Here is a 27,176-nt window from a genome sequence, read left to right on the forward strand (position 1 = left end):
GTGTTAAAGGAAATTCAATGCTGTTATTACAGTGCCGTGTATCTTTTAAAGGCAGTTACTTAGCATCAACATATGAATCAACAAATCTGCTAACTACAAAGTTCACTTCTATTTAACAAAATTCAGTAAGCCTCCCCCAATTGGATATGCCACGTCCATGCACCAAAGCAGGGAAATTTGTCTAGGGGAAAAGCAGAAATCCCCTGGACATGGTGAGAGCAGTCCCTTTTATCCATATGCAGCATTTGGAGAGAGAATAAGCAGGAAGACCTCTGGAAGATGTGTCTGGCATCAGGGGCAGAGCCAAGAAAGTTTCTTAATGGAGGCTCCAGTCTGGCTCTTTTTCTGGGCCAGCAGCCTGTGTCTATCTCTTGCTGACCCATTCAAGTTCACAGCGGTGCTTTTCGCTCTGTCTGAAACCCCTGGGACCAGTGGAGGAGTCAGCCTGCAGCAGCACCAAGCAACATCACCCCAAAGCCACAGCAGGAATGAGATACCCACCTGTTCTCTCTCCTGGGCCCTGAGCAACACCTGGGGCCCTCAGGCTCTCTGGTGATGGTTAATCCTGGGACTCCCAGTAGGATTTAGGAAGGGACACAGCCTGCCCCATGGTCACCTTTCCACAAGTTCAAGGTGGCTGCAGGCAGGATCTGAGCTCTGAGAGTTGGAGGGACACACATGAAGCTGGAGTTATTATTCCTCACCATTCCACCCAAGGAGATGAGAATTGGTGAGGAGCAGCCAAGGTAGGAGCTATTGTGGTTGCCAAGGACTGGAGCAAGGAGAGTGTGGGAATCCCTGGGGGCCCTGAGGGAAGACAGAAGGGACCTGAATCTCTAGCAAGCACCCTGGAGAGGGCCTGAGTTGATGGTGATTGTATTATCCTCGTTGCATTGTTTTTTTTCCTGGAACCTGAGGAGTGTCTGTTAAAAAAAAAGTCACCCAAGTTGTGGGAAGTTCTGTCTCTGAGACTAAATGGGCCAGTCCTACATAGTCACAAAAATACTTTCAGAATGGCGAGTTCCTTCATGAAGTGAGAGACCATCAGACATGCACAAGGGCAGCCATCATTTCAACATATATTTATTGAGGCCCTGCTATGTGCTAGGAGCTGTATTTGCTATTATATAGTTGAAGGGAGATGGAGCAAGTGAGTTCCTTTTCACTTGAAAGAGACAGAAAAGGAAGTTAACTTCTGGATGTCATCTCCATGCATCCACCATTATGTTTACATTCTGCAGTTGAAGTGTGACCTGGAGTGTATGAGGCTCACTAGTAAGGGTGGAGACATTTTGAAACAGAAAAGGTTTGCTTGACACTCGTCAGTGCAGAGGGAATTACCTGGGAGAGACTTGAGAACTCACTGTTCTGTAGAGTCTGCTCCAAACATCGCTGATTAGAAAATGTTTCATCAGTGTTTTGAAGTTGGTCAGACTGGGGATGTTCAATTTAGCAAACCTTCCCAAAGACTGACATATGAAACCAGAAAGGTCTTTTATTAATTTACAATTAGAAATAAAACCTTCAGGGATCAGGGAGCCCATTATTTAATTTTTCTTCCTCTCCTTCTCTGAACTAGGACCCTGTAAGATGCCAGACTATCAGAAGCTACCTTGAGGAGCATAGGCTTAGAAGAGGAAGTATTTATGAGAGACTTATATTTAATGACATTATGTTAAGAGAGCCCAATGCACACGTTTCTACTCTAGGGAAATACCTACCAGGCAGACCAGATATTTACTAGAAGCTGGCTGGGTTCCCTTTCCCCAAGACACAAATTAACTGGGTTCTGCCAATGCTTACACTGTGACTCTTCTTTTCATAGATCTATATATATATTCTACATATGTATTTTTTTTAGGGGGGGAGATGAGGAAGATTCGCCCTGAGCTAACATCCATGCCAATCTTCGTTTATTTTGTGTGTGGGACACCACCACAGCATGGCTTGATGAGTTGTGAGTAGCTCCATGCTTGGCATCCGAACCCGGAACCCTGGCCCACCTAAACAGAGTGTGTGAACTTAACCACTATGCTGCTGGGCTGGCCCTTCCTTTTCCTATATTTTTATGGCAGACCCAGACCAGGTCTCTCTATCTTTCTTATCTTCATTACATTAATTACATGGAAGGTTATTTTATTTCTTTAAGGTACATCTCAGTGTTGATTTTTGCTTTAACACACAGAAGGCAATCTTATTTCCCATTCTTTGAGAGTATCTCTTTATCCCAGGTGTTTCTTATAAGAATGATTACTGAACTTTTAGCTATTAACTATTTTGACATCATTTCCAGTTTTATACTAGTTCCAGAGCAGGGAAAGAGAGTGCATTGTTAACAAGCTAAATTTAAAATTAGGGTTTCCTAATGCCTAACCCTTTGATAAATTCACTAGTTTTTAAACTTAATTATATGTTATTTTGCTATTTTAGTTAGCATGCTTATTATTTCATTGGGCACTAAGGTGCCAATTAACAAAGAAAGGTCTATTATATACTAGGGAAGACAATTGGTTAAATTTCCGAGAAGTAAAATCTGTGGAAGATACAAAATATTCTGTAAAACCGTTGTCAGCTGGCATTCCCTCACTGTGATTGCTTCTCTGTGGGTCAAGAAAATTGCTGAGGCCAATAATCTGTTCAAAATGGATAAGCAAAAATTCCTATCAGTTGTCAGTCAGCTCAAGTCAATTTGGTTGCTTGACACGAGAACCCTGGCTAAGTCCACAAGGGCTAGCCTAGAGCTGGGTCCAGCTAGCTACTCTGAATGCTTGCTTCAGAGCCTCCTCCTCTTCTTGCTTGCTCCTCTGGATTCGGCCAGAGCCGTGGTTAGGCTTGGAAAGTCACCTTCCCAGGGGAGCAGGCGGTACAGTGATCTGTATCTGGATGGCCACAGGGTTGGTGGTTAAATCCACTGGGTTTTCCGATGGAAAAAAAATGAGAGGGAATGCCATCATATATTGCAGCCCTTAAGGAGTCTTCCTTCCCAAAACAGTACCCCCTGCTCCCACCCTCCAGAAACCCAATATGCTAACTAATATTTGCTAAATAAATTATTTTTCAGAAAAACTAATTTTTAAAAAACTTTGAACTCATATCTACTCCATTATTTTCCCTAAATAGGAATGTATAGAGGTGAATAGTTTTATTATTCAGAGTAAATTCCTGATTCTAACTTCAGAGATACAATTGAATGTAAGAAGATTCAGGGTTGATCTTGGGTTGACATTTTTTTTGTAATGCTAAATTCATATTTTAAAGTCATACTTTTTTTTTTTTTAAAGATTTTATTTTTTCCTTTTTCTCCCCAAAGTCCCCCGGTACATAGTTGTGTATTCTTCGTTGTGGGTTCTTCTAGTTGTGGCATGTGGGACGCTGCCTCAGCGTGGTTCGATGAGCAGTGCCATGTCCGCGCCCAGGATTGGAACCAACGAAACACTGGGCCGCCTGCAGCGGAGCGCGCGAACTTAACCACTCGGCCACGGGGCCAGCCCCTTAAAGTCATACTTTTAAAAATACTTAAAATAATGATTGGATACACTCATTTTCATAAGAATTTAAGGTATATAAATTCACTGAATTTTCTGAATAGCCTTCTGTTGTGGTTAAAGTATAATCAGCTCAACTTTACAAAACAAATTAAAACCAGAAATACTTATATCCACTCCTAGTAAGCCAATTTGTGAACACTGAGAATTCAGCAGTCTGAAATTCCCTGCCCCTGTTATATAGTTAGGTTGTTTGGACATGCCTTTTAAGAGTTCAAGAAAAATATCTCTTCTACTCAAGAGGAAATATAATTAGTAAACAAATACATGAAAAAAAAAGTTCATGCTTGATAGTAATCAAAGGAATGCAAGTGAAAGCAACTTTAAAATAGCATTTTATATCTACTAAAGTATCAAAAGAGTATAGCTTTTTGTTATAACAATTGTCAATGTTGAAGTGAAATTATATACTCATTCTTGATGACATTGTAAATTAATACAATCCTTTTGGAAAGGAGTATGGCAATAAAGAACAATATACATAAATATAATCAAGTCCTTTGTTCCATTAATTCTACTCTGAGGAATTTATCCCAAGAAAATAATTCAAAAGAAGTAAAACATATATACCTGAGTACATTCATTACCTCTTTATCCACAATAATAAGACATTGGTATAAAGTTAATAATTGGTATTTGAGGTATAGATTAAAATTTTGGTTGATCATCTTTGGAAATTAGGTACCACATTCCTTCATCAACCTTACTCGAAAATGAGCATCTATTTCATGATATAAATGTGTAGGACAGAGACTGCAGATACAGTCCAGTAGCTGACAGTGGTGAAAAATGATTGATTCTGCAATATAATGTTGAACTTATAAAATTTAATTTACTAAAATTTTAATATAGTTTCAATATCAATGAGCCTATTATGACCTGTACCTCAGAATATCCTAATAGTGATGAGGGAAAAGTTTCTCTTTTATAGTTTTACAGCCAATAAATTAGAAAGAAATAATAGAATTAAGAGTATCTCTATATAGGCATTGCCCAATAATGGCTGCTTGCATCCCAGGGAAACAACCAGCCATGTACTCTCTGATGGACGTATATAAACACCTATGTGGTAGTTCTGTCCTCACCAAAAAACCAAAAAAGAAACCAAAAATGATCAAGTCTCAGATTTTGATTTATAGAAAATATGTAGGCTAGAGGAATATGTTTAATGAGTCCATGGATATTCAAATCAGCAAAATCTGCACAGTGAAAACTTCTGAACTATAACCTTTTTTTCCAACAATAAAACAAACAAAAAAAAATGAGAGAGATCCAGGGGGAAACTTATATGTTAAAGAAAGAAGTCCTCAATATATATGTCAACCAATAGCAATATATGGACCTTGTTTGTATCTAGATTTGAACAAACTTTTGAAAAAAAGGTTTTATAATTACCATAAGGAAAATGTGAGCACTGGGTTTTAGTAGTATTAAGGAATTTTTCCTGATTTAGAGGGAGTGATAATATTGCACCTATCTTAAGAAGGAAGTCCTTTTTTAAAAAAAATGCTTATTGAAATATATATAGAAGAAATGATACAATATCTTGGATTTGCTTTAAAATAATCTAGAGTTTCTTTAAATAGAACTCACATTAGTGTTGTTATGTGACTGAAGTTGTAGAATGCTGCACATGTTCCAGACCTTTCCGTCTATAAATTTGTTTATTCCTTTGAAGGACCTTATCTTTTTTCACCAGCGCCTATTTAGAGCTTATTTCTGCTTCATGGATTTTGTCTAGCTTCCCCCAATAGCATACGAACTCTTTCCCACATTTGTTTCTTTAAAAAAAATGAGCACAAACTCTACTATTAAAATGTTATCCTGCCCCTGGCATTCTCATCATAAAAGGAAAAGTCATAGAATCTGAGGCCAGTTAAACCCTAAATACTTATGAGATATACATGATGGATTAAGCATGGAATGTGATTGAGACAGGTTAGAAATAAAGTCTCTGGCTTGAGAAATTAACCATCTAATTAAGGGAGAAAATCATGTGGAAGTAATTATGACAATGACTAACAATCTATGCACTTAATTTTAATCTTCATAATGACTCCATGAAGTAGCTCGTATTATTATTATTATTCCTAAAATACAAATGAAGAAACTGAAATGTGGCAACTTTGGATAACTTGCTGAGTGTCACACAGATAGTAGATCAGGATAAAAGGGACTGGAACCCAGGTCTCTGTGAAGCAAAAGCCCCTGCTATGCACAGTCACACAAAACTAGCAGCAGTCTAATCAACTGAGATTTACTCTGAACCTGCATTGTGTAGAGCCATATACAGTGACCAGTGCCTGTATAGACACTGCCACATGAGTATTATGATGGTTAATTTTGTGTGTTAACTTGACTGGACCATGGGATAACTAGATATTTGGTCATACATTATTCTGGGTGTTTCTTCAAGGGTGTTTTGGATGAGATTAACACTTTAATCAGTAAGCAGATTGCCCTCCATAATGTGGGTGGGCCTCATCGAGTGAGTTGAGGGCCCCAGTAGAGCAAAATGACTGACCCTCCCCTGAATAAGAGGGAATTCTCCAGCAGACTGTCTTTGGACTTCACCGCACAATCAGCTGTCTTGAGTCTCTGCCTGCCAGCCCACACTGCAGATTTGGACTTGCCAGTCTCCATGATTGCATGAGCCAATTCCTTTTACAAAATCTCTTTCTCTTTCTCTATGTATATAATTAGTTCTGTTTCTCTGTAGAAGCCTGATTAATACAAAGGTACTTCAAGAAACCTAAATAGAAAGCAGCAGTGTTTAAATTACCACTAAATTTTGCAACACTGACACAGTAATTTTATATGAAAGTGGTCTTTCCTTCCCATGAATCATACTCCTGAAAAAATGTGCTTCTAAAAGTCATAAATAGATGATCCTACCTGCTATGTTTGATTCCATCTTAGAAAAAACTAAAGGAAATAAGTTTTAGTTTTGTCATCACCAATTTTTTTCCAAATCATTCTATTGGTAGAAATGTTGACCTTATATTCATCTTGTACTACTACTTTATGGAATAAAATTATTAATTCCATACACATTGGCAGGCCCCACGCTAGGCACTGAAAAACCACAGATAAAGTAGTCCCTGACCCAAGGTAGCTTATAATCTTAGTTTGAGCCAGAAAAACTAAAACCTTTACAATATAGTGCTGCCTGCTGTATTAGTGGCATGTCTCAACTGCAATGGGTATGAAGAAGCAGTGCCTAAATCTACAGGAGTCAGGAAGACATCCCAGAATAGTAGTTTTAATATTTAAAAAAATGTATTTTGATAGGTGATTACAGACTGATTTTCCTTTCAGACCTTCACTTAAGGCAAGTTATAGGCAAGTTAAAGCAAGCCACTCTGTTACCCAGCCCACCAACCCCATAAGACATTAACCAGAACCCTGCTCAGAACAAGCCTAACATATTATCTTCGGCTTACAGGAAACCACAGAGAGAAGGGAGAAGATGGCTGAGACTTAGTCAAAAACAGTTAAAATCAATTGAAGGCAACATAGCAGTCTGACTTGACCTGACATGGGCCCCGCAGCTCATTATAAGCTCATTGTATTACATTATCATGCTATGGAACACACCTACCCACTGCCATGACGGGAAATTCCAAACCAAATAAGGGAAGAAAAGAGGTGGGACCCCATTTCCCAGAAAAGCCTGCCCAGTTCCCTGTATTGCTATGAATATTCCTCCCTCTTATTACCTTGACCCCTTATAACAGCTGCTTGATCACCTCGAGAGCTGAGAAAGTGATTTGCAAACTTTGCTCCCACCTCTCCATTCTTTGGCCATTGAATAAAGCTTGCACTGTTGAACGCTCAGTTTTGGTCTCGTTTCAAATTCCCAATACCAAACAGAGAAAGGACCCTCTGAGCTTAGGAGGGAGCTGAATTGGTAATAACTCCACATTATATTAACACAAAAGAAATCTTTTTTTTTTAAAGGTAAAATGGTTTTTTTTTTAAAGATTGGCACCTGAGCTAACAACCATTGCCAGTCTTCTTTCCCTCCCGCTTCTTCTTCTCCCCAAAGCACCCCCCAGTACATAGTTGTATATTCTAGTTGTGAGTGCCTCTTGTTGTGCTGTATGGGACACTGCCTCAGCATGGCCTGAGGAGCGTTGACATGTCCGGGCCCAGTATCCAAACCAGCGAAACCCTGGGCTGCCGAAAAGGAGTGTGCGATCTTAACCACTTGGCCATGGGGCTGGCCCCAAGAAATCTTGATCCCTTTTTTTTTTTCTTATTGATTGGCATTTCTACAGTTAATAAGGAGTCTACCTTAATATCCATGAGGAACTTATGTTTTCCTAGGCAATTTCATTTTTTCTTTCTTTTATGGAGATCTGGAAGATAGGTTTCAGAGCAACATTATACTGAATGAAGTTACACATGTCCAAAATGGAGTCACGTCCCTTTTTCTCTTCTATATTCCAGACTGTTGTTAGCCTCTGACTCCAATAGCAGACCTACAGATAGTGAAAAAATGATTCATTTCCCCATTGGTTTTCCAGACTCAAATGCAATTAAGGATTTTGAAATTGCTTAAAATAATTAACAATAAACCCTCCTACTTTTCTCCCTTCTTTGGCTTAGTTTTCCTTGGGAGCCATCCCTGGGAACTCATATTTAAGAGCTTGATCTTCATTGACATTAATGAGACTAACGTTACCTTACAAGCAACCCCTTTATGCCTATTTGCTCCATAAAAAACTAATTTAATCACTGCATTGTATGCTGTGACTTAGACGATGCCCTCAGATTAGACTCTGCCAACTTGTGTCTCCTAGTATCTTTCTTGATCTAATTAGAATCTTGATAATAGAAAAGATTTTCACATCTATGGACAAGAGAGTAGAAAATAATGGTCAGATTGTAGGCATACTTCTATGATTTAAAACTGACTTAATTTTATATATATTTTAAACCAAGAGCATTTAGGTTAGATATCTTTCATGAACATAAAAGTTTCTGCCCTTTGCACTCCATCTTTCCTTCAGAGAATGGCATTCTGAATGATAACACTAAGAAAAGAGGAAATGTTTTGAGCGGAGACAGACTTTTGCAACCTCCTGGCCAGGGATACACTGACTGGATGTAGATGTGGCATTTTCTTATTGGAAGGCATAACAGCTTGATAATATCTTGTTCAGGGTGGAGGGGTGGCATGTGACAAAGTTCAGTTTGTTTCATGCAGGCATCAGTGGCCAAGAGGACCTGATTTGAAGGAGCAGAGCAGGCAGCACTAGTTCTGCATGTTCTGTGGCCTAAGATTGTAAAACAGAGAGGTGTGTTTGTGATGAGTTGAGGTATATCGTGGGCAAGCCCTGGAAATGGGGCCGGCAGCAGCCAGGAGACAATGAGCATCCTAGCCAGCTTGCTGGGGTTCAGAGCTGGGCTTCAATCTCACAGAGGTTCAGGAGGGAGGTGTGACCAGGCATCAAGGACCAGCTGTGAATCCTGGTCAGTTTTAGTGGAGCTAGGTAGGAATAGTGGCTCCATGGTGCTCACGTGGCACCCAGGATTTGCTTTTCATCATGGGGAACTCAGAGGAGCTGATGAGCATTATCCCAGGGGAGGAGCAGGTCTGAATTAGGCTGGGGCTGGGGAAGCGTAAAGGTTCCAGCCAGTTGTGATGGATCTCACCGTTGGAGTCTAGTCCTATCGGGAGTGGCCTGAAAACTAAGAACCAGGGACTCAGAAGGGAGGCCAATGAGGCAGGCTGACCAAACACTATGCTATGCTATGAATACTCCCCAAAGTTCTATGAGACATTTCTATTTACATCTCATTGTCCAGAATTTAGGCACGTGGCCACAACTAGCTGCAAAAGGCTGAGAAACATAGTCTTTTGTTCCAAATGACAGTGCTCCCAGATGAAAATTGGAATTCAATTAAGGAAGAAGAGGAAAATTGATATAGGGGGACAATTCCTTTCTTCTACCACAATCCCCACATCCTCTGTAAGAGCATTGGCTTTTTCTTTTTAAATCCTGAGTGCCACTTGCCAGTAGTATGACCAAGCACAAGTTAATGAATTTATCCAAATCTCAGTCCTAGTATCTGTTAAATGAGCCTGTCAGTACCTAAACCACAGGTTTGTGAAGATGAAATAAAATTAACATGTAGATGGTACTAAATACTTGTTGGTTTCCTTTGCCATAAAGGTGGTTCTGCTTTTCTCTTGACCGTTATCCTTTACCATTTTCCTGGTATTATTTTGGTTGCTTGATCAAGATTGCCCTAGTGAATCATCTTAGCTAGATCTTATCCATGAAGATAAGGAAGAGGACTCATCCAATTCAGTTCTTCTTAGGTCCTAAACCCTCAAGGAAGGGAGTTGGTAGTGTAATAAAACACATTATATGGATTCTTGGCATTTAACAATTGTAGGTTTCATGAAAACTTTTGAAGAAATTTATTAATTGGGGTCCAAATTGGTATACTCCTGAATGGTGCCTTAAAGGCAGTTAAGTGTGTCATCCTGAAGACAAAACAAAGGTTAGAGTTTAGTAAAAATAGTTATATTTGGTGTGTCTGCCCTAAATGAAATCCACTTTATAGGACCTAAAAACGACAATACTTGCTGCTTTACAGTAAGACATTTATGGCAGCATGTTTTTCTTGTCGTATGACTGTCACCTGTTCTACCTTATAATCATGGACCCATACCTTTGGCTCCAGTTCTTGTTTGCTAGGGCAGTGTTGAAATTAGATAAGATATGAATGCTTTGCTAAACTCATTGGTTGGAAAAGGCCCTTCAGAAGTGCGGTACTTGATTGTCCTCCTTTTCACCTTCTCTGCATTTTCTTTCTTATCTTGGTAACCATAGAAATAGTGAAGAGAGGTGGCAGTGGCCCAGATCCACTCCGTCATTGCATAGAAGATGATAGTTGCACTAGTCCTTTGTCAATGATGATTTGATAGAAAAGGGGAAGGGTTGGACCTTGAACAGCAGCTATTCTGGTTTTGAAGGCGTGTGGGAGAAGGGCTTACTGCCCCTGCACTGTTATCTCTGCTCTCACCATTCAATGCACTCCCAAGTCTCCTGCGCCCTTCACTCTTCCCTCTACTGTCACTGATGCCCACCCCTGCTTGATCAGTCTCTCCCACGTAGACTCCTCCATTTGTCTTTACCTCCTTCTCTTGGTCTCTCTGACTCTGTCCTCTCTCAAGGTGTACCGTGAATGTGAGTTTTGTAGTTAGAAAGATCTCCTATGAACTAGTGCATCAGATCCTCAACTTCCTGCTCTCTAAAGTTGTAATAAAACCTACTTCTCAGTTACTCTGAGGATTAAAAAAAAGATGTATTTATGTATACATTTCTAGGCATTCAGTAGGCATTCTATAAATGTTGGTTTATTTTCTTACATATCATTGTTTCTCCTCTGACCATGTCCATGTTCTTTTTACCTCTAAAATTTTACTACTCAAAATGTGGTCTGAGCACCAACAATGTGGAAAATGCCAAATCTCAGGCCCCATCCTAGACCTACTGAATCTGAATTTCAACAACATTGCGGGATGTTTTATCTGCATGTTAAAGCTGGAGAAGTGCTGCTCTAAAACAAAGACTCCTTCTCTTTCTATCTTTTTTCCAAAGGGGAAAGAATAATGGACACCACTGATTGCATGTCTACTCTGTGTCAGGTGCTGGTTTCTTGCCTGCCATTTCCCTCATCCTCACTCTCTGAGGTTGGCACTGTCATCTCCCTTTACCTGTGAAGAAATGGAGACAGAGGAAAGTTCACTCCCCAGCCCAAGAGCAAGCAGGCACGGCAGAGGTGAGACTCAAACTCAAGTCTTTTTCCTGAACACTTTGTAGTACTTCAGAACCACAGCGGCCTACTGGCTTTTATTGCTGGAGAAGAAGACAGAAGTGGAAAAAAAAAGTATAAAATGAAAACAAAACAAAACAAAAAGAGAGACACGAAAGCGTGAAAGGTAACCTTGAGTTTCAGTGACATCAGTAGAGAACCACTTTCTTGATGCTGATTCCAGCTGTCCTCAGTTCTTTTCCAGGTTCTTTGCCCTTTATTTGATATTGGCATACATTTTGGCACCTAATAAACGATGGCAAAATATTTTACAAACATGAAGTGGTTATTTAGTTTTCAGTCTGTTTGCTGAAATGATGTATTAGCTGATTGTGGCATCTAACCCAGCATGTGATTGTGTTACTTTGTTCATGAGTTTTTTCCAGCAATATTTTTTCTCTCAACTACATTGTGAGATGGTTGGGGGCAGACAGCTCCTTCCTTCATTCCTTACGGCAAGGGGAAAAATACGCTATAGTATTTATATTTCTGGAATGGGAAATGAAATTTAATTTCAGGTTATTTAATAGTTTTAGATCATTTGCAGTTAACATTACATTTTATTATTAGTGCTTCTCCTTATTTGAGCAAGGAATCCATGCCAGTCAATTTCATTTTAGATCAAGACAGATTCATATCTTGTCTTCTGCACTAATCTCGATGTCTTAAATTTCTTGCTATGTTAATAAACTCCCTATGACTTTCGAAATTAAAAAGGCATAAAACATTAATTAACTGAAATATTTGAGTTTCCCATGTGGATTTTAATAATTATACCAATGATTCCATATGGGTCAAAATAAATACCATCTGATAATTGACCCAGGTAAAATAAGGTAGAACCTTCCTTATATTCCTCTATAATGTTGTTAAGCAGTAAGAGGTATCCTGGATCCACGAACTGATTTTTAAACTTTTGGAGGGATCTTTCTTAGAGGAAAATATTTTATCCTAACGACATTCTTAAGACTCTTGAAGAGCTCATGATATATACTATAAGTACAGATATATTCCATATTTGAGCTACCAAGTTAATAAACTGTACCAACCTACCAATTTTCCCTCTCTTACCAGTTTTTCTATACTTTGAAGCTTAATTCACTAGACAGTGTTCCCTAACCAATCAGAAATGGGAAGATAACTGCTCCCAATAAGTAATATTTTTAAACCTCTCCACTCCACTTATTTATTTAAATTTGTTAAGACATCATGCTGTAAGGGGGATGGTTATCTGAATTTATCCCCTCTGGACACCAAAACTGTGTCCGTGAAAGTCAGGAAAGTCGGGTATCCATCCAGTCCAGATACCTACTGTTGTGGGAATGAGTGAAAGTTCACAAACAGCGGTGCAGGAAATGTCACATTTCTTTATTTTCCCTCCATCAACTGGAATTGCACTCTGAGCCCCCATCCTGTAGAACAAGCAGAGAATTCACTCACTCTTCATTGGCTCTTGCCACAGGACCGTGCTAAGATTCTGGGGAGGTACTGACCACTCTGGTCAGTGACCGTTGGCCCGCCTTGGTTTCTGCTGGCGTGCCTGTGTCTCATCAGCGTGGGTTAAGGGCCTAGCTTGCTTCTAGACCATGCCTGGGGAAGGAGAGTCTTGGGGGAGCCCGAGGATCCCTTTGCCTAGGGTCTGCCTTCCTTACAAGCACTATAGGCCTTCCCCTTGGGGGCCTTGCCTCATCCTCTGGACACTGCCATCAAGCTATACAGCAAGTCTCGGGGCTCCACAGAACCCACTGACTTCTGTCCCGTGTCTAGTCTCTCAGAATCTTGGCTTGCTTTCTTTTCTGATTTAAAAAATGCTTTCCTCTCTCTTCTTCCCCTCCAAGACACGCAGGGTTATGTCTTGTATGGATTTAGATTTTTCAAAAGACCAGAAGAGCCTCTGACTTCATATGTATATGTTTTTAGTTCTGTAAAAATTCCCAAGGTAAGAAGTTAAAAAGGACTTTCCTTCTTACTTGAGACTGGAGGAGGAGAAAAACAGGAGAACTGGGTAAATCAGAATTTAAAAAAATTATCCCGACCAGTGTCAAAGAGGTTTTTATCTTGGGATTCTATGAAAACAATAAAGGCATTTACGTTTGATTAAATGTACTCTAGGTTGAAAACTCTTTACTGTAAACTACATTAAAGATAAATATACAATTCTGATAGAAATTTCTAGTGCCTCCTGGAACTGGGAAAATTTGTAGCCCAGGTTTAGGTCTGATCTGTGTTCCTTTGTGGCATTTCCTCTCTTCTGCTTGTGGGGTCAGTTTAGGTTTCACATGTTACTTTTACTTGGACGACTAAGGAAGAGACACTTTACTTGGGGACTAAGGGGAAAACAGATTCCCAAAGTGTTTCCTTTGTAATATTATTAAAAATATGTAAATATTCCTCCTGCTCTATATATGTATTATATATATAATATATATATCTCATCATGTTTTTGTTTCATGGATTCAGTATTTCACCTTTTTTCTTTGAAGGTACTAATCATAGTCTTTATGAAATTTATTTGTACCCTGCACTATTCTCTAGCACAGGAAACTATGTTTTATATATATACATCTCCAAATAGATAGTCATATTTTTTAAGTTTGTATTTCAGGTATATTAAATAAATATCCATGTATAGATTGATTTAAAGGCATTTCACTGGATAACTTGAAGGTGAAAATTATTTTAAAAGGAGAATAATATGCAATTTTTTCAGAGCGGTTTCCATAAAACCAATTTTATGCTAGTAAGATATGTGTGATACAAGATTTTATATAGTATATTATATTTTAAAAGCATTAGGATATGGGCTGGCCCAATGGCGTAGTGGTTAAGTTTGTGTGCTCTGCTTTGGTGGCCCAGGCTTCATGGGTTTTGATCTGCATACGGACCTACACACTGCTCATCAAGCCATGCTGTGTCGGTGACCCACAAACAAAGTAGAGGAAGCTTGGCACAGATGTTAGCTCAGGGGCCATCTTCCTCACCAAAAAAAAAAAAAAAAAAAGAGAAAGAAAGAAAGGAAGGAAGGAAGGAAGGAAGGAAGGAAAAGCATTAATATGCTGATAAAACTCTGGAAACTCTTTTTGGAAAGTGAAGAGTTAGCCAATAATTTATCTCTTTGCATCATGAGGGATGGATAGTAATATGGGTTCAGGAATCAGACTGCATGGTTTTGAATCTACTTTCACAACTTCTGTGTGATGCTGGTAAATTACTTAACCTCTCAGAACCTCCATAAAATGAGGATAATAATATCTACATCACAGAGTTGTTGTGGGGATAGAATGAAAAAATACTTGTAAAGTACTTAGAACTATGCCTGACACATATTTAGTACTTAGTAAATGTTAGGTATTATTAATATTTTTTATAGAATGAGGGACCACTGTAAATGATCATGGTATGTAATCTATCCCACCAATTATTTATGGATAACTGTTACTTATTCTTCTGTTAAAAATTATTGTATTTGATATATTTGACATATTTGCTTCTTAGAATAATGAAGCTTCAAAAAACTCACCATGTGTTATCAAATATGATTGTCTTGAAGAGCTATTGAGTGTGATCTCAATTGTCAGAGTGGAAAAATCTTAAGACAGAATCACATGGAACTCTGCCACAAGACTTTCTGATGCACACCCACCCCCTAAACAACACCTATACACTCACATACAAACTCACATCTTTGAGGCAAGCAAAGATACTGCTTGCCTCAATGTTTGCATGCAAAAACAAACAAGAAATCTATGTCTCTGAAATAAAAAGTTAACTTTTCCTACCAACATAGGTGTTTATTGTTTGGGGGAACATCATTTAGGATACAGGCATTAGAATTTTACAGTTTGTTACTTCGGATACTGTATTTTAACTCAGCTTCAATCAGTCTTTCTGAAATGTGACGTATTTTCTTCCTTCTTTAATATTTGTACTACTAATAATGGTACCTGACATTCATAGGCCAATTACTACATGCCTGTACTTTCTTTGTATTAACTTGCAACAACTCTATGAGCTGGATACTCATTATTTCCATTTTAGAGGTGAGGCACAAAAGTTTGAGTAACTTGCCGAAGGTTAATAGCCAGTGAGTGGAGGAGCCAGGATTTGAACCATGCCTCTAGCACCAGCTCATTTTACACCATACCGTACTATACAGTAAGATATATGTTAGTGGGTGATATGTGTAAGGTTCCACAAAATGCCTGACTAGGGTTTGTGTTTGCTGTGGAGCTGATTTTAAATCAAGTGAAAATCAGAAGTGTGACTCTGAGATTATATTACAATGAACTTTTATAACATTTAAAAAAACATTTTATTTGGAAATATAGCTTATCCTGTTAACATAGATTTTGTTTTTTAAGCTCTAAGTTGGTTCTTTAAAATAAGAAAAAAAGGCTCCATAAAGAAGCTCACTTTGTCAAGCAAAGTGTTGAAAGAGACTGTGAAAATAATAAAAATGGCACCTTGTATTTGTCTAGTGTTTTATTTTTAAAATGTTTATGGGGGTTGAACTCGCTGTTACAGGAGGATTACGTTATTACGTTCATTTAAGAATTACATTATCACATTCATTTAACTAATGAACTCCCTAAAGCTTTACAAGTATCATCCACTGTTCTCTGGCAGCAGAAAGGAAAAAACATGTGTCACTGAGTTGCTGGCCTCAGGAATGTTGAGCTGATGGGGGAAAGTTTACTCTCTTGTTAATTTCAAGGTGCTTTAAGAAATTAATGGCAGTGATGTTACCTGTTGGTTTCCATCTTATCCTTTGCTTCGTTAATCAGAACTCCATTTGGTGGAAAACTTTGTCCTGTGGAACTTGAGGTCTGATGAAGTCTCCACAGTGCCCACTTTCACGTCTCAGGCCATCTGGGCGTGTTTGAGATGGAACTTGGTATTAGGCTAGTGGTAAAAACATCCCCTATCTGCAAGCTGATTTGATGCTTGAATTCCCCTTATCCTCCTCCTTATCTAAGGTCTGCCTGCCCTTTCTAGAATAGCCCTACAGACATGTGGGAGCTCCCTAATTCTCAAGGCAGTCCCTAAATCCTTCCTCTGTTCTTTCCTTTCTGCCTTTCCTTCCCTCTCCCTCCCTTTTCTTTTCTTTTTACCAGAGCCTTATAACATCCACTCGTTTTTTCTTTCTTCCTTCAGGGCCACACAGAACAATTCCATGCCCTCCTCAGACTGAGAGTCCTACAGCTAACTGGAGGCAATTGCTATCTTTAGTCATCTCTCTCCACCTAAGATTAAAGAATCACTCTGTATTACAGGCTATAGATTCCTTCAAGCATTCTTTAGAAAGCAGTATTAGCTATTATTATGGAGCTAAATATTAGCTCAGTATTAGCTAAAATTTATTGAGCCAGGTACAATACCTATACCATTTCTAATCCTTACAACTTTGCCAGGTGAGTTAGTGATAACCAGTATTCACCCAGCCTTTACCATCAACTTGTCTAAGATATGGTAAACACAAGTAAAGCCCTTATAATAGTAGTTGACACTTAGTAACACTCAATAAATGTTCATTGTTTTTATCTTCTTGTACTTCTGTATGCAGATGGAGAATTTTTGACTCAACTACAGTTTTTTTTTTTCTTTTCAACTTGATAAAATTAACCTGAGGAAATCATTTGGCTCCTTTTATTAGTTCACTATTTCTCGGCTTTGTATTAACCACATATTTTGTCCTTAAAGTCATTCAAAAGGATGATCAAGGATCAAGAGCTTCAGGTTGTTCTGGGCCTGGGCTGCCTTGCGCAGTTTTCTGAGGTCTGTTTCTTCCGTGGAGGAAGCACTATCCTGCACAAGGAGAATGGCACCTGAAAGTTGAGTTTCAGCTCTAACAGGAGAACACTGAAAACACAGCTCTAGTTTGCTTTTCACATACTAAAATTCATTTTGAAAAACACAGCTTTTCTCAGCTCAATTAAAGGGAAGGAGAAAGAGTTGGTGCCCTTGGTGATCAGGTGCGGGGCTGCTGGTGGCACCTGCCACTCCAGCCTGAGAACTGGTGTATGTAGGCATTACATAATGTTTGGGGAACATTATTTAGTAAACAGGCATGAGAATTTTACAGTTTACCATGTAGGATACTGTATTTTAACTCAGCATCTCTCTTTTTCCCCTGCAAGTATCAGCTTGGATTTTTGGGCCAATTCCCTTGGGCTCACATTTCTTTGAACTGGGAAGGACTCACAGAACTGGTCTAGGTGGTTATAGAAAACCTCAGCAGTTGGACGCCTGTGGCTGCTGATCTGGTCTGTTACCCGTTGGGAAAGGAAATGCTCTGGAATGAAGAGTGTCTGGGTCAGATTTAGGCAATACGGGAAGAAGCCTGCTGGAAGGAGACATGGGGTTTGGTTCCTGGGCACTACACCCAATCTCAAGTCGTGTTGGGAGCTGTTCTTACCCTGAATATGAAGCTCAGTTCCCCAACTCCTTTTTTTCTATTTTTCTTTTTTTGTATTCCACCAGATGTCCTTCAGTCTGACATAGAGAGGGTTAAGGTGCCTTCCAAAGCACACAAGGTCACCCTTATTCACAAAATGTCAGGGCTAGAAGCAGATCTGGAAATATATTTAGCAGAGATTTTAGTAAGATATATTTACATGGTTCACTCTCGCTTCCATGGGTGATGTTATTGCTAGCCATTCCAGTAAAGGAAATGGAATAGCTTCTAAGAATATTCCTACCAACGCGTGTGCTGACTCACATGACATTCTCCGTCCTCTTTTGGACCAGATTCTTATCATGAGATGTATGTGTTCCACAGGGACCAGTACCAGTGACAGTTTGTGGTGGAGGAGCAACAAGGTTTAAAATATTAAGAGCCAGTAGCTAGTCTGTGAAAAAACTTTCCAAATCTAATAGATCATAAATTAAACAAAACTTGAAGATAGAGCTTTCCTCTAATTTGACAGCATCCTAATATTTACATTACATTAGCAAATATGATTTGTTAAGTTTTGCAATAAAATGCAAAAAGCCTCAGTGAGGCTATAGGAAATACTGAATTGTCTTTCTATTTTCTTCATAGGAAATATTGCAAAATAATTGTCAAATGAAGACCTGATTAAAGAATATACAGCCAGAAATGTACCAAACAAGTATTATAAAGGGATGTCAGGGGGCCGGCCTAGTGGTGCAGCGGTTAAGTTTGCACGCTCTGCTTTGGCGGCTTGGGGTTTGCCAGTTCGGATCCCTGGTGCGGACATGGCACCACTTGGCAAGCCATGCTGTGGCAGGCGTCCCACATATAAAGTAGAGGAAGATGGGCATGGATATTAGCTCAGGGCCAGTCTTCCTCAGCAAAAAGAGGAGGATTGGCAGCAGATGTTAGCTCAGGGCTAATCTTCCTCACACACACACACACACAAAAGATATAATAAGTAAATGTGTTGCAAAAATGGAACAATGTGATGATCTGAAGGGAGAGGTAAGTCTGTAAAAGAAGAAAGAGCAATGGGCTGATGAACAGGAATGTGAGGAGGAACAGGGCAAGGAATGAATCAGGTCTTTTTCCCCTGGCAGACATCTAGGTTCCACCTGCTGCAGTTCCAGAAGCAAAGTCTGTGAAACCGGGACATGCCGCTTGAGTCAGCACACCTGCTTTGCTGTGAGGTCTATGAGGCTAGAATTGAGCAGTTGGAGACCCGAGGGTGGGTGAGATTTCTGGGAGAGTGGTTGTAGGGAAGAAAGTGATGAAGAACAAAGAAAACAGAGATAGGAGGATTGACTAGAAAACTCTGGTGGAATTCAAAGAAAGCGAACCTCTCAAAAAGGGGATAGTCAACTGTAGAGAACTGAAGAGACAAGATGAACACCACTGGAGAATGTAGATTTGTTGGAGCTCTGGAGATGGATCTAGATTAAAGTGGGTGGATGATACAAAAGTGGAAGGAGTGGGTGGAGACCAGAAGTTTGGCAGAGAAAGGAAGGAGGGTAGTTTACTAATGGAGGGGCTTAGCTAAGGTTTTTTTGTTTGCTTTGTTTTATTTCTGGGACAGAGGAGGCATGTTTCAGGGAGTAGACAGACGAGAAGGGTCAGTGAATTAGGAGTGAAGATGTTAGAGAGAGAGAGGACTCAACTGAATAAGGAAGGAGGTAAGACAGACAGTGGTGGAGAGAACAGATGGGAAAGGAAGCAATATGTCCCCTGTTGAGACTGGTGGAGAGGAAGAAAGAAAGAGTGTAAAGAGAGACGCTTGGAGGTAGAATGGAGAGGAGAGGAGGCATCTATCATGAGTTTTCAGGATCGATAAGACAGTAACATGAGGTGTCTGCTGCATTCAACAGAGTCTGTGAATCAGGTTACAGTGGGGATGTCCAAATTGCTTTTCTCCCCATGAGACTAAGCAGAAGATTATGTTACTGTAAACTGATGTTTGAGCTACAACAACAAAAAAAGATACACAGTCTGTTGCACACCTTAGCTTTGTAGCTTTCAGAGAAAATGGGGCAATTGTCTGTCTTTTCATGGCAAGAAGCAGATAATGCAATCTCATCACGACATGATATATACACCTTGTGATCACTTATATGAAGTAAAAGTAGAGACATAATGGGAGGTGACATAAATTTCATAACTGTATGCTGTGGAGTATGTACTTCTTTCTCTGGGAGGATTCCAATAAGCCAATTATCAAGTTTTGTAACTGTCGCTTACTTTGGTGAGTAACAAATTCATCATCATCAGAAGAAAGACTTGTATGAATCAGAGGCAGAGCCAGGAGGTAGTCTATCCTTGGTTCTTACTATCAGATCGAACTAAGAAAAGCCAGAAGAACTGGCGAAACCTGCTGGGAAGGAGTGAGTCATTGTGCCTTGTTTGATAAAGCTTGCTGCATTCTCTCATTCTCTCTCTGAGAAAATTCGACTATTCTTCAAAGCAATGCCTTTTGCCCTGAAAAAGTAGCCCATGCCAATGGTGTGATGGTGTTAACCCCCACCCAGATCCTCCCTTTTTGAACCAGTCATCTGGTATGCAAGCCCCTCTAACCCTGTCACTTCCTGGTACCCTTTGTGCTCCTGGACACACTCCTCCTTGGGTGTATGTAAGAAAATAAAAAGCACAACCAGTGGCAGGACTGGGCGGGCAGGTGAGTGAAGCAGGGCAGGACTCTCTTATTAAGACCTTCTTACTTAATCACAGCTACTTCAAAGAAGTGTGGGCCCAAGGGAATTGGCCGAAAAGTCCAAGCAGATGCTTGTAGGGGAAAAGAGTACGGGAAAACATAATTATTTCTTGCAAAATAAGTATCCGGAACCGTGTCAGCATCATGGACTTGTGCTGACATAATTGAGTTAGGTCATGCGAGTGTGACAGATGAGATGCCCCAGAGTCAAGGGGTCCTAACTTGTGGATCTTTGCCGGGATGGGTCAACACTCCCCAAGGGGTGTTTAGGGGGTGTTTTGGTTGTCACAGTGGGGGTGCTACTGGCGTTTAGTAGGGGTGGGATGCAGGCATGCTAAATGTCCTGCACTGACTGCACAGACCACGCGGCCCAAGGAAGAACGGTCCCACTGAACACGCTAGTATCACCCTATTGAAACACACTGAGTCGGAGATACCAGAGAATGCTTCCTCATGGCATTAGACTTCATGGCTTTTAATTTAACACATCAAATTCTTTGAAAACAAAATCCAATTAAGTTGGATGCTTTAGACGTTGATTCATTTCAATGCCATTTCCAAATATGAAGGACAAGTATCAAGGGGATGACCCTGAGTTTGTGGCGAATGAATAAAGTTGTTTGGATCTACCTGAAAAATAAAATATAAATGGGAGAGGGAGATGGATAATTAGTGACAATGGGTATAGAGTTTCAGTTTTGCAAGATGAAAAAGTTCTGGAGATCTAGTGCACGATGATGTGAATACCCTTGCTACTGAACTGTACGCTTAAAAATGGTTCAGATGGTAAATTTAATGTTCTGTGTTTATTACCATAAACAAAGAATGTCAGTGAAATAAGGAAATAAAAAAAGACATAAATGGCTTGGGAATTGGTCAAGACCCTCATTTTAAACCTTTGGAACAGAATCTCCATATAGCCAGGTCAGACTGTAAGTGAACATAAGTAAGGCCATCTTGTTGCACTAGATGACCCCAGTCCCTCCTTTGTGAGACTACTCGCTGCTCCGCACGTACTCAAAAAAAATTCATATGCTCTCTTGATTTATGGCCTCTGCCTTCTGCGTACTCCCCTATAGCTTGATAAAACTTTGTTCTTTGAATTTCTTTCCAGGAACAGGCTGACCACTGGTGGGAAACACACCTACAAGATATTCATCATCACTGACAGAAGAACAATGAAAGACCCTGGAGTCCGTCATGCCTGAAGGCTGACATTTCTAAACACCCTCCTTACTGCCCATTTCCCCTATATAACTGCCTGAAGATTCTGTAATCCTTGAAGATGGGTTTTTGAGACATTAGTCACCCGTCTTCTGATTTGCCAGCTAATCTAATGAAAACTTCCTTTCTCATCCCTGACTTGTGATTAACTGGCTCAGATCACTGTCAGCAGAGTGAGCCCATTGCTCAGTATTAAGACGTAAGCAAGTCATGGAGGAGAAGTTTGTATTTGGGGTCCCTGAACATCAGCCATTTTGTTATTTGATCCTTTTTTTCTACCTCTTTCCCAGCAGGAATCTTCTCTGCCCTCCCCCAGGAAGCCATAATCTAGTGATAATTCCTTAGCTTTTGACAGTGCATTACAGTTGAGCAATCCTTTGCCCTTACGTTGTCTCATTTGTCTTCCTCGCTTCCTCCCTTTCTCCATACACCACCTCTCCTCCACATTCCAGCCTCCCCCAGCCCTTAGCCTCATTGTCTCTCTCCTAGACTCCAGCAATGGCTTTTCACCTGGTCCCCGGCATCCCTGCTGCCTCTTCCCCACATTCCAAATCCCTTCTCCATACTCCAGTAGTAAAGATCTCTTTTAAAAATTATTCAGATCATATCACTCCTTAGCTTCAAACCCTTTAATACCCTCCTTTGCACTTAAAAACAGTTTCCTTACACACCTCTCTCCTTCCTCATTTCTACTGATGCGGGATCGGTGAGCCAAGGAGTCGAAAGAAAGATTTCTTAGACTCTCAAGATCTGGCAGTAGTGCTCTTTTATTTAGAGAATAGTGTGGAATAGCATGGGGACAGGACCCATGGGCAGGCAGAGCTGGTGCGTGGGGACAGGACCCACGGGCAGTCAGAGCTCCTGCTGCTGCCCCTGCTGGCATGGGGACAGGACCCATGGGCAGGCAGAGCTGGTGCGTGGGGACAGGACCCACGGGTGGTCAGAGCTCCTGCTGCTGCCCCCGCTGGCATGGGGACAGGTCCCATGGGCAGGCAGAGCTGGTGTGTGGGGACAAGACCCACGGGCAGTCAGAGCTCCTGCTGCTGCCGCTTCTGCTGCCCCCGCTGGCATGGGGACAGGTCCCATGGGCAGGCAGAGCTGGTGTGTGGGGACAAGACCCACAGGCAGTCAGAGCTCCTGCTGCTGCCCCAAGTTGAGGGTTAGGGCTAATTTTATAAGGCATGGGTACGTGACTTATTTTTACTGGAAAAAAAGAAAAGATGATGTAAAAAGTCATTAAATGATTTCAGTGCAGATGGGGTCTGGTTATTGTGCGGTCATATAACGTTAGATACGAATCTGGCCATATAGATCGGCATGTAGGTGAGGATGCCCTGGGTTTCGCTCCCTGGGGCGGTCCTAATTCATACCATAAAAAAGTCCACTGGGTCGTATAGTTTGGCATGTAGGCCAGGTCACCTTGGGCTTCTCTAGCTGGGGCAGCCTTAATCCACATCACTACCTCTTGCCCCTTGTGCACTGTGCTCCAGCTCAACGACCTTCCTTCTCTTCCTCAAACAAGCTTAGCTCATTCCCACTGTGGTACCTTTGCACTTGCTGTTCCCTCTGCCTGGAATGCTCTTTAAATTGCTGGCTGTTTGTCATGCTTTACATCTTTGACTGAATGTCACCTTTTCCAGAATCCTTCCTGACCCATCCCCCACCAACTCTTCTAAAATAGCCTCCCTCCTCCTAGTCACCCTGCTTACTGCAGTTGCAATTCCTGTCTCAGTCTGAAATTGATTTGTTCACATTTTTATTATTTGTTTTCCTCTATTAGAATATAAGCTCCATGAGGGCAGGGTCATACGTGTTTTATTTATCATTTTATTACCTGCATCCAGAATAGTACTTTTTACATATTAGGCACTCAACTAATATTTGTTCAATGGATGAATGCATGAGTGAATAAATTTGATTTTATAACACTCCTGTGAGACAGGCAGAGAAAATATTCTCAATCTTATTTTACAGATATTTTCAGTTATATTTTACAGAGTATCTGTACTTGCCAGTCATGTAAGTGGTGGAGCCAGGGCAGAACAGAAGTCTTCTAAGTCCCCTATGCTGCATTCTTTTTGACAGTTCATAAGCGGTTCATCTTAGCCATCTTAGAAGATGGAAGAGGACGCGGGCACTTGGAGAGAAGATCAACCGTCACGCTATACTCACATTCACAAAATTGTAGCCAGAGATGGAAGAGCGGGAGGATTCCCTGCCAGTGTGTTCCATCCTCACCATGTCTGTACTGGGCGCATGCATAGCATGGCTGGAGGAGGCAGGAGAGCATGGTGGTTCAGGGCAGGGCTTTGGAGGAAGACAAACCTGGGTTTCACTCCTAATTCTACTACTTACCAGCTGCGTCTTTAGATAAGTTCGTTATCTTTTCTGAGACTCATTCTCCTTTCTTATAATGTGGGAATAACATCACTGACCTTTTAACGTTCTTTGGGGGATTAAATAAGAGAATGTCTGATGTTTCGTGTATAGTAAGTGCTGAATAAAGAATATGGTGTCAGAATGTTATGAAGATAGGATTCAACAGGCTTATAGGAAGTTTAGCTTTCCAATGCCTCTTTCCTCTCTCTACAGAAATGGAAGGGAAGTTAATTCCTGGTATTTAGAACTGACAAACTCTCAGTGATCATCCAGTCAAGCTACTTATTTTGTACTTTGAGGAAACTCAAGACCAGAGAAGGTGGTGACTTGTCTGGGTTTCCTTGGCCAGTAGTGGGGGAATTGGCAACGGAAATGGAACCTAAATGGACTGACTCCTGTTTGTGACTCTTTCTATTCACTGTTGACATCATAAGGCATGGAAATCTCAGATTTCCACCTGTTTTTTTCCTTGGCCAAAGTACACAACAGCAGCCAGGAGGGTCCCCTCAGGGCAGATGGGATTGCATAGAGAGGGGCAGGGCCTGACAAGTCCTGCGGCCCTCTCCAGGGCCCGCTTGTTGGCTGTGTGACTTGGGCCAGTTATTTCTTCTCATTGAGTCTCAGTTCCACTATCTACAAAACAGGGATGATAATAGTAGCTATATCTTAGGGTTGTCATAAGAATTAAATAAAATAACCCACATAAAATTGCCTGCAACATAGGAAAGACTCAATAATAGATCTATTTCTAAACTTGTATTAAAAGTGATATTAAAATGGCTTTTGTAGGGGCAAATATAGTTTTGTTCATATAATCTATATACAACATATAATAATATTTGACTAACCTTGGAAAAATATAAACTACATAATTCTAAAGAAATATATTGATTACCATTGAACACTGGTTTCTGGTAGAGAATAAAACATCCCAAACTGACTGGTAAATGAAATCCCCTGCCCTACATTTCGTGTTGTAAAAACAAATAATGAGGCTGTATTTTATTAAATGTTAGTACTAAAAAATGAGTTAAAATACAAAATACATTAGAATAAATTTCTGCAAAGTCTATACAGACGGAGGGAATATATCAATAAAAATGAGCGCAAAGCAACCAGCGACATAGCATATATATGAATGAACTTTTTTAATTTAATTTTTATTGTGGTAACATTGGTTTATAACATTATATAACTTTCAGATGTACGTCGTTATATTTCGATTTCTGTGTAGATTACATCGTGTTCACCACCCAGAGACTAATTACAATCCACCACCACACGTGTCCCTAATCACCCCTTTTGCCCTCCTCCCTCCCTCTTTCCTCTGGTAACCACCAATCCAATCTCTGTCTCTATGTGATTGTTGTTTTTATCTTCCACTTATGAGTGAGATCATATGGTATTTGATTTTCCCCCTCTGACCTATTTTGTTTAGCATAATACCCTCAAGTTCCATCCAGGTTGTCACAAATGGTTGGATTTCATTGTTTCTTATGGCTGAGTAGTATTCCATTGTGTATATGTACCTGATCTTCTTTATCCGATGAATGAACTTCTGTACAGGGAGTCACAACACATATAGTCAAATATTTCAGTAAAAACTAGCACAAAGTACAGGAGCAAACTATTACATTGGAAGGAATACCAATATCATAGTGACGGGGGCAGTTATATCAAATAGTTCACAGACTATTAGTATGCAGAAGGCAGCAAGGGAACAAATTGAATTCCAGCAGAATCCAGTATTACTATTAATACCATATGCCCATAACGATGAGCAGAAACATTTAAAAAAAAAAAAGGTATCGTAGAGGTTTACTCTTAGTCCTTAGAACCCAGCAAACCTTCTTCAACATTCATCAACCATCAAGCTCAAACCCTTTGTCGCCGCTGAATCCTGATGTGTCTCTTCATCGCTGGGTGTCACCACACTAGAAATGAGGCCAACACTTCTTCAAACCAGTAAATCCACATTTCTAGACTGATTTCACCACTACCTTTTGTTTTAAAACAGTGTGTTCACTAGCAACTCAACACTTTTCTTTTTGTTTTCAAGTCTTTGTGATTTTCTTGGTTGTTGCAAAATCTGACCAATCTGTGATACAGGAAAAAGAAATCCCTGTTAGTGGGGCCACCCTGCCAGGCCAGCCTCTCTCCTCAGCTCAGAAAAGCCCTGGAGGAGGGGTAACTAAGAAAAACATTACAGAGAGCTTCCTCTGTCAGGGAGGAGGGCTTCAGACATCCCAAAGGACAGATGAAGCCAGGGGTACTTATTCCTGATAGAAAACATAAATTAGACTCAATGAGGGTAGAGGATGGATGCTCATTTTTGACAGAATAATTTCCTACCATATAGAAATAAAGATTTGACCAACTCCCCACCCCAAATTCAGGGCAAGTTCTTCATGACCAAAGTTTAAGCAAAAGTGTGAGTTTCTATGGTTTATTCCTTAGTTCAAGATCATTTCTGAACATGTTAACTATGGGAATCAGAACACTCAGGGAGGAGCTAGGCAAATGTCCCTGGGGACCAGAAGGCTACTCAGGCATGAAGGATCTGGGACGGTTCTGATTCGACAGGTGGAGGATGCCACAGAGTCATCTCGGATTTTTGGCTACAGAAGTAGTAAGCTTTCATGATAGGCATTTCTAACCATTGCTGGGGTTTTCTTCGATGTCGATATATGTCTTGGTATATAGCAGTGGGTTTGTATCTCAACAGTAACTGTTCATGACGGTGGTCTCCCCGGTGGACTACTCACAGAGCAATGATGCAAGCGGACCCATTCCAATGTGGAAAGAAAGTCTTAGAACTTGGAACTGCTGAAATCTCACATTATAAATTTTACTTTTGTGTTTTTTTCTATGAAATAGTGCCAATATATACTTTATAAAAAATAAGTGTGTGTTTATTGAGGGCATGTGCACAACAACTTTTTACTGACGAGGATGCATAATCAAAAAACATTGGAGACAACTGGCCCATAAGGCAATTGTTTCGGTGTACAGAGCAGAATAATATTAGACTTCAATTTGCTGAGCAATTTCTCAG

General features: G+C 40.3%; 1 long non-coding RNA gene across 2 annotated transcripts in view; it reads left to right on the forward strand.

The window, feature by feature from the left end:
• LOC106830647 (uncharacterized) overlaps positions 1 to 23,674 on the forward strand; it is a 35,918-nt gene extending 12,244 nt beyond the window's left edge. The window contains exons 2-3 of one of the 2 annotated variants that reach the window (XR_011503269.1): positions 11,165 to 11,345; positions 21,633 to 23,665. This is a non-coding gene — a long non-coding RNA (uncharacterized lncRNA). Of the gene's footprint in view, positions 1 to 11,164; positions 11,346 to 21,632 lie in introns of both variants that reach the window. The other variant, XR_001397959.3, reaches the window with a different exon arrangement.
• The last annotated feature ends 3,502 nt before the right edge of the window (positions 23,675 to 27,176 follow it).

This window comes from Equus asinus, chromosome 5 (genome assembly GCF_041296235.1).
Source record: "Equus asinus isolate D_3611 breed Donkey chromosome 5, EquAss-T2T_v2, whole genome shotgun sequence".
NCBI classification, from domain to species: Eukaryota; Metazoa; Chordata; class Mammalia; order Perissodactyla; family Equidae; genus Equus; species Equus asinus.